Here is an 8886-nt window from a genome sequence, read left to right as displayed (position 1 = left end):
TTGCTGTTGAGCCCAGTGATATCTAGTTACACCACTGGTTTAATCCATTGTAATGGTACACTTTTGGATGAGCCTTACACAGATCATCTGACATTATTTTCTTTTCAAAACTTTTTTATTGGTTTATTACAGTGCATCCATTCACATTATAAAGTAACCATTTTTCTGATTTTCAGCAGACAACAGATGTTCACCTACACAGAGGAAATCACCAGCAGTTCAATCAGTTACAAAAAGAGATGACATTCCATTTGTGCATTGCATACCAATAAAAATTTTAACTAACAAACATAACTGTCTACAGCTGAGTTCTTCTCCATCTTCATTTATCGCGTTCTCCCAAACTAGTGCCAAAGAACAATAAAGTATTGACATAGAGGTTGCAACTCAATCCGATAACCCAAATCAGTGAGGGAAGGAAAGTGCACATTCGTGGGGAAATTGCACAGTAATATATCAGTATTACATATTAGTATATGATATCCAAGGCGTCCAGATCTTGGTAAAGGTAGTAAATTTGTCAGTTGTGATACTTAACATTCTTTCATTAATCATTATCCAGTTCATCCTATGACGAAACATAGCTATAGGAAGGGATCGTTTTTTCCATGAGGCAGCAATGGTTTGTTTCGCTGCTATGAAGATAAACTGTATCAGGTGACGAGTATATTTACAGGAGACTGGGAGTTTTGTATTTAACAGCACAACCAGGGGATCTTTTCGAAGATTAACTCCCATGATAGAATCTATTAAAGTAAATATCCTAGACCAAAATCTAGACGCCTCTCTACAGTGCCACCATACATGTAGCATCGAACCCTCCAGACCACAATTCCGAAAGCATAACGGGCTGAGACTAGGATAGCATTTATGAAGCTTAGTAGGCACCATATACCAAGCAGATAGCACTTTATATTGAGTTTCTTGCGCCAGCAAATGAATCGAACTCTTGTGCGTAATCTCCCAAGATTGTTGCCAAAAAACGGGTTCTATTGTCGTATTCAGCTCTTTCTCCCATTGCCTAACATAAGTCGGAGGAGAAAGCAGGGAAGGGCTGAAAATTTCCTTATATAATAGGGAAATTAGTCCTCTACTACAAGGATATTTGATACACATGTGCTGTCTGATATTATTTTCAAGCATCTCTCTGGTAAAATGAAAAATTCATAGAGGCCCTGATGCAACAAAGCAGCTCCAAACTGTAACATTTCCACCAGCATGCTTTACAGTTGGTATCAGGTTCTTCTGAACTGCTGTTTTTTTTTGCCAAATATGTCTTCTAGTACTGTGGCAAAACAACTCTATCTTTCCCCTGAGCAAATCGTTCCAAAAGTACTGGTTGTTCATGGTCATACATTATTTCTCGTCAGCCTCTTTCTGATGATGCGCACTGACACCATTAGTGGCAATGTAGGTCCCGTTCCAAAATCTGTGGATTTTATCGAAATAGAAACGGAAATTTAATTCAATTGACCCAGTCAGTTTTTTTCGAGATATGGTCTTTGACGAGGACCAAATACAGTACCTTGATGCACACAATAAACAATGGTAATAGTAAAAAAAATAGTACAACATGCCCATGGTAAGGGGTTTTTTTTACTTTCTAACATTTTTTTATGGTTTTTGAATATTTTCATTTGTTTGTTGCCAACCTGTCGGGTATGAGATTTTTACTGCTGTATGGTTGCCTCACAGTAAACCCGTATTTCATTTGCAGGAGTCAGAGACCCTGACAACCTCCAAAAGTTTTTAGTTGCAGACCAGAAAAAACCAGAATAGTATAAGATCTTAATAGCTTTGCACTTGAGGAATTAGTCCAGAATAATGTACTATTTGTAAAGCAGGTTTGTATTAATTTGCAGATACAGCCTTACATAGTAAACTTGTGGCTAGATATTTAGGGTGTTATGAGGGGGGGGGGGGGTTGCTTAAACAATGGACAAAAAACGTTGGTTGATTCTTTGTATCTTCTTTGAATTTGGATGTTGGAGTGTGCTAAAAGGAATCTGTGGGCCACACTCTCCATTCCTCACTAATACAGTCCAGCTGAATTTCCCCAGACGCCCTAACTTGGGAAACTAATTGTCGCTCAGTCTGTATCAAAGGGAGGATTACAGTGCTGAATAAGGTTCCCAGAGAGAGGAGAAAGCAGAAGATGATTCCAGGGTGGAATTCCTGCTTGATAGAAGGCTGCCAGGAAGAGTTTAGAGTCTTGGGTAGAAAAAAGAGAAGATCAGATGTGTCTGCCAGAGAATAGAGCAGTGACTGCTAAGAGGCAGCAAGCTGCTATAAGATTATACATCATCATCATTTATTTATATAGTGCCGACAAGATACACAGTGCTTTACCTTAGTTATAACAAACAGAATAAAATGGTGGATAACAAACAAGGGTTTACAAAGTACAATAGGATTAGAGGGCCCTACAAATTATAGTTTACAAACTGAAGGTTAGGGTACAATTGAAACATTAGGATTTTAGAAACAAGTTTGTTATTTTTGATACAGCAATGATTGATAAGGGACATTGAATAACCCTCTTTAAACAGGTGGGTCTGTAAAGAGCATTTGAAAGTTTGGGAAGAAGGAGAAAGTCTGACAACTCGTGGCAGAGAGTTACAGAGAAAAGAAGAGGCCCGAGAGAAGTCTTGTAGACAAGAATGGGCAGAACTGATGAAAGGAGAAGCAAGGCGAAGTTCAGAAGCAGAGTGAAGTTTTGTGAAGGAGTGTATTTGGAGATCAGAGATGAAATATAGGGAGGGGCTTTATTGTTAAGAGCCTTGAATGTGAGTGTTAGTAATTTGAATTTGATTCTAGAGGAGATTGGGAGCCAGTGAAGGGATAGGCATATGGGAGCAGCTGATGTTGAGTGGTGAGATAATGAGTCTAGCAGCCGCATTTAGAACAAATTGTAGTTGTGAAAGGAGATTTGTTATTATTATTATAACAATGCTAAACTATTTAAAGGACAAAGTAAGGCTTTCTTTCAAGAATGCATGGTTTTAATAAGTCAGGCCTCCCTCTCCCCGATCGCTAAGTTTAAATGCCCAAATACCGCTTGTTATACTGGCTGCGGCAATCTTTAGATCTTCTATGAGGTCATCGGTCTTGGCCACTATTTTTACTACGTCATGGAGGGTGGCTAGTTAGACAAACTGTGCATGTGTGCCCGCTCACCTTGCGTATACCCTCTTCTCGTGCGCTCTTACAGATTACATAACAACATTGCATAAGTAGCAGCACACAAGAAGCAGCAGCTTTCAGTCAGGAACACAATTTTCTCCCTAGAGGTGTCTGTAAACTATCATTAACAGAGCTGAACACACAGTGTATCCACTAATTATGGGGAAAGCCTCTGCCACCACACGAGAAAGACTAACTGCGCTTTCACCAACTTGAAAGACTGTTCATCGCTCATGCGTTTGGTCTTGCTGATAGACCAGTGAATTTGTATTTTTTTTTCTGTACTCGGCAGTTTGTGATCTCATGAATGGCTTAAAAGTAGCAGGCCTGGCTCCTTTCGAATATGCAAGGAGGTATCTCAGACCACGCTCCCCTTAAGATAACGTGGCATTCTGGCCCTGCTTCCCAAGGTACTAGACAATGGTCTTTCAACCCCGTCTGGCTCAATATTATAAACAACGATGCCTAAATCGCCAGCTCCATTACAGAATACTTTTCCCTAGATCACACCCATGTTAACACCCCAACAGTTTGGGATGCCTTTAAGGCCACTCTCAGATCTACTCTCCACACTGAGATTACAGCCGTTAAAAAAGCCTCACGCCATCTTGAGATGCAGCTAAGCCGAGAAGTTGATACCCTTACTGTTAGTGTGAAAGAAAACCCCTCTCCACCCACATTATTAGCGTTATGCCAAGCGGAACAGGCATTTGCTGCGCATATGCATGAAAAGACCAAGAGAAAACTGCTCTTCTCTAAGGCCACCTTTTATGAGCACCTCTCTGAAGCTATTGATGCTTTCCCTAGTGGCAAGGCATCAGGTCCAGACGGTCTACCGATCGAAATTTATAAACTATTCAAAAAAGAAATTACCCCAAAATTGTGTGAGACCCTTAAGGATGCGGGGCAAAGCCAGTCCCTACCTCCATCCATGTACAATACTACAATTGTGCTACTCACCAAGCCTGGTAAAGACCCCAAATATTGTGATGCATATCGCCCAATCTCACTACTTACTATGGATGTTAAAATTTTGCAAAGGTCTTGGCCATGAGATTGGGTGAAGTAATTCATCACCTGGTTCACAAAGATCAGACCGGGTTCATGCCTGGCAAATCCACGGCCCTAAATATCCGTAGACTCTACACTAACCTTTCCCTCTCCCATGATAACCAGGGTAGGAGGACTGTGATTGCCCTGGACATAACCAAGGCGTTTGACACGGTTGAGTGGCCATATCTCTGGCAATTGCTGAAAGAATATGGTTTTGGCCCAAAATACATCAATATGGTCAAATTATTATATAATGCTCCTACTGCCTCTATTAAAGCTAGTAATATGTCTACCCCTTCTTTCCGTCTCCACTGAGGTACCAGGCAGGGCTGTCAACTCTCCCCTCTACTGTTTGCATTAGCCATCGAGCCACTGGCCTATCTCATCAGATCTCATAACAATATAACGGGGTTTGTGCTGGGTAATAGGGAGGATCGTATCCAGTTGTATGCAGACGATACCCTCTTATATCTGGGGGATAGAGGTGATTCACTAACAAATGTCCTTAAGGTCTTAGCAGAATTTGGTGATGTCTCTGGACTGGTAATAAATAAATCCAAATCCACTGCCCTTATGCTAGACCCGCTTGCGGAGGAGGAAGACATGTCTACCTTTCCTCTTAAGATAGTCTCGGAATTTACTTAACTGGGAGTCAAGGTTACAACCCTCCCCCAGCAATACTTGAATCTTAACTTAGACCCGTTGAATGATTGGATGTCCCAAAAACTTAAGTCATGGGCCAATTTACCGGTTGGACCCACGGGGAGGGTGCATCTTATAAAAATGATTATTCTACCCAAGCTACTCTATGTGTTACAACAAGCTCCTGTATGGATTCCGAAGTCTTATGCAAGTGCATGCCATATTTAGGCAACTGGTGTGGGCTCATGCCAGGCCTCGATTAAAACTTGAAACATTAATGTGTGCTAAAAATAAGCTGGCTTGGCCCTTCCAGATATGTTTTTATATTATTTGGCAGCACAATTGTCCCACCTCGCTACATGGGTGGAAGGTTCGCATCACAGAGTGCTGCATTCACTTTGGGCTCAGTTAACTGGCTTTCCTGATAACCCAATAAGTTGGATCCTAGGAAAATCTGTCACTACATCTCAGGCATTACTCTCCCCTCCCATCGGATCCCTACGTAGGGTGTGGAAAATGGCAAACACTCTTCTTAATTCTCCTGCCACTGACCCACTTACACCATTATGGAGCAACCGAGATTACCCCTTACTGTTAAAGCTCGGTCCGATGAGTCTCTGGTCGGATCGTGGCGTGAATACGTTGGGTGATGTGTGGCATGATGGCAAACTAATTTCTTTCACGCAATTAAAGGACCAATTTTCAAGTCCCACATACCCAATGGCTGACCTTTCACAAGCTCAGCCGTGCTCTCAATGCCACACACAAGAGCCACGACTTATCACTGTCCACGCATCCCCTCTTGCTATACTGTATATTAAGAGAGGTCATACGAAAGGTCTGGTTACTATGCTATATGCTAAGCTGCTTCAAGAAGTGCACAAAAACAACCTAGATGGGCTACGGTCAAAATGGGAGGTAGATGTGGGCACAATCCTGGATGAGGAATGGCAGGAAGCGCAGGAATCCCCTCAGTTAGCAGGTCCGGACTGAGAATTAAAATAGGCCCTGGCATTTCAGGTACACAGAGGCCCAATCAGCCTATACAGAGGCCCAAAAAGCCCCCACCAGCCCACTAAATACTGACTTTCTATGGGACCTTATAGTAGCCCCTCTGGCATTTGCCAGAACCCACAGATTGCCAGTCCGGGCCTGTCAGTTAGTATCCCCCAATCATAGATTACGGCTAATTCAACTGTATATTCTCCATAGGGCTTATTACACCCCTGTCAGACTTCATTATATTAATGCCAGCACCCCTGATGTTTGCACTAGATGTGCTTTGGAAAAGGGTACTCTGTTACACATGCTGTGGAGCTGTACTAAGCTCTCCGCATACTGGAGGAAAGTCCTAGACACCTTAGATGCGGTGCTCCAGGTGACTATTATGATTATCAGGTCGCCAAAGGTGTGCATCCTGGCCATAATCCAAGACTTGAAGCTGAACCATCACCAGTCATTTTTCCTTCTTGAGGCCTTACTACTAGCTAAGAGATTAATCACTCAGAATTGGAGAGCGGTGGCTCCTCCTACCTTCTCTTCCTGGAAAGCAATAATGCAGGATACCTGTAACACTGAATACTTACTGTACCTGAAAAGGGGAGTCCCCACCAAATTTCATAAAATTTGGGGGCCCTGGGCCGACCTTTACCCCCAACATCCAAGACAACTTCTAGCAGTTTAGACTGTCAGGGTTCAGGGAAGGTGAAAGGTGTGACAATGAAGATGTGAACTGTTGTGCCTATGACATAGCAATGGCTGCGTGTTATTCTTTCTGCATTATGTTTTGTCTATGACGTGTAACATGTGATGCAATGTTCTTCCTTATTTTGATTTTATTTTGTAAACTGCTTATTTTATCTACTCAATAAACTACCCGAATTTAAAAAAAAAAAAATAAGTAGCAGGCCTGGATTTGTGGCAATGCTACAAAGGCCTAGGTTGGCATTCCTCCGCCCAGCCACAGTAGGGCATTCTGAGGTCTAGGAGTGCAGGTCTCTGCACTTTCTGATGTTCTGTAAGTGATTGCGCGAGATCCTAAAGGGAGCAGGGAGGACAGTGCATGCCTGCGCGTCCCATTCCCCTGTATGCTCACAATCCTGAGGGGACTCCTGAGAGGTGACTCCTGAGTGGAGTCGTGGGGGCGGAGGATGATGCTAGCCTCAGGGCGCCCACACACAAAATCCGGCCCTGAGAAATGGACAGAAACAGGAGCACTATTACACATTATTAAGGTACACCTTTCCATAGACCTTTGATTGTATTCAGCCTTTCCTTGTCCTTTAAAAACAAAAAGAACCAGCAGAACTATTATGCAACCTGACATTCATATTATATAATTTTAATCTTTAGTTCATTTTGGATTGTATGTAACTGCTATTCTACAGCTGTATCCTAGGTTTAATTAATTATATACATTGTTTTTTGGTTTATGTAGTTTAAAGGGATACTGTCATGGGAAAAAAAAATCAAAATGAATCAGTTAATAGTGCTGCTCCAGCAGAATTCTGCACTGCAACTAATTTCTCAAAAGAGCAAACAGATTTTTTTATATTCAATTTTGAAATCTAAGAAACGTATAGTTTATGTAAACAAGCTGCTGTGTAACCTGTGCCTTTTCTGCTTTTTCAGCTAAGGCTACACAGCAGCTTGTTTATATAAACTATATTACAGTTTCTGAAGTGAACACATGAGCTTTAACAGTCAGGCCCGGATTTGTGGAGAGGCCACCTAGGCCCGGGCCTAGGGTTTAAGGGGGCGGCATGTTGCTTAACCACACCCACATTGGTTCAGAAACACTGGGGATGCGCAGGAGATCAATAGTTTTTTAAATATCCTGTGCACCAATCCCCATTGCTCTGGTCCCTATGATGAAAATTTGAATGAATAAAAGTGAGGGGAGGGGTGTGATGAACAACAGCGGGCCTAGGGGTGCCCACTATGTAAATCCGGCCCTGTTAACAGTATAGCACAAAACTACATTATATTTTCAATACTTTAAAAGACATTCATTTTTTGGTGTTACTGTTCCTTTAAGTCTACTAGAAAACTTGTAAACATTAAATAACCACAATAGGCTAGTTCTGCATTAAGTACGGATTAATCATATCTTAGTTTGGATAAAGCACAAGGTGCTGTTTTATTATTTTTACAGAAACAAAGGAAATAATTAAAAAAACTGGATTATTTGGATAAAATTGGCGGCCTTTCTGTAATTCAGATAATGGGTTTCCGGATAACAAATCATATACCTGTATAAGTATATATATATATATATATATATATATATATATATATATATATATATATGTATGTAGAAAGCTGACGCACACTGGGATTTCTCAAAAATAAATCATATTTTATTGGATCGACGTTTCGGTCCTCACATGGACCTTTATCATCTTGATAAAGGTCCATGTGAGGACCGAAACGTCGATCCAATAAAATATGATTTATTTTTGAGAAATCCCAGTGTGCGTCAGCTTTCTACATACATATACAAAAAAATTTTCTGACTAGCACCTGGGTCTCTGCTCCAGTAGGTGTGTGCCGCAGCCCTTTTACATTTATTTATATATATATATATATATATATATATATATATCTCTATATATATATCTATCTATACAGTGTATATATATATATATATATATATATATAGATTGTTCAATCATTTTGCACAAGGTAATTTAAAATTCCACCTTTGTTTTACAGTCCATTGTATAGTTCTCTAATTTGCTAATAAGGATCTCTCACTGCCACCTTGTGGTGGTAAGTTTTTCTGTTGTTCTTTACCAGGAGAATTGATTACATTTCACATTTTATACATACTGTATACACCGGGACTCTGAGTATGTCCTTAGGGCTGGTTAACAGCATGTGGATGAAGTAGTTCCCCATCTGGGCTCTTTTGGTCTTATATGATTTGCTGCTCGATTATTTCGTGTACAGAGTTTCCTGATTCAACCTTGCAAATGTTGGATATAGGTAAGAAAGGTTGGCTTCTCT

This window comes from Xenopus laevis, chromosome 1S (assembly GCF_017654675.1).
Source record: "Xenopus laevis strain J_2021 chromosome 1S, Xenopus_laevis_v10.1, whole genome shotgun sequence".
Lineage (NCBI taxonomy): Eukaryota > Metazoa > Chordata > Amphibia > Anura > Pipidae > Xenopus > Xenopus laevis.
This window is presented reverse-complemented; position numbering follows the sequence as displayed.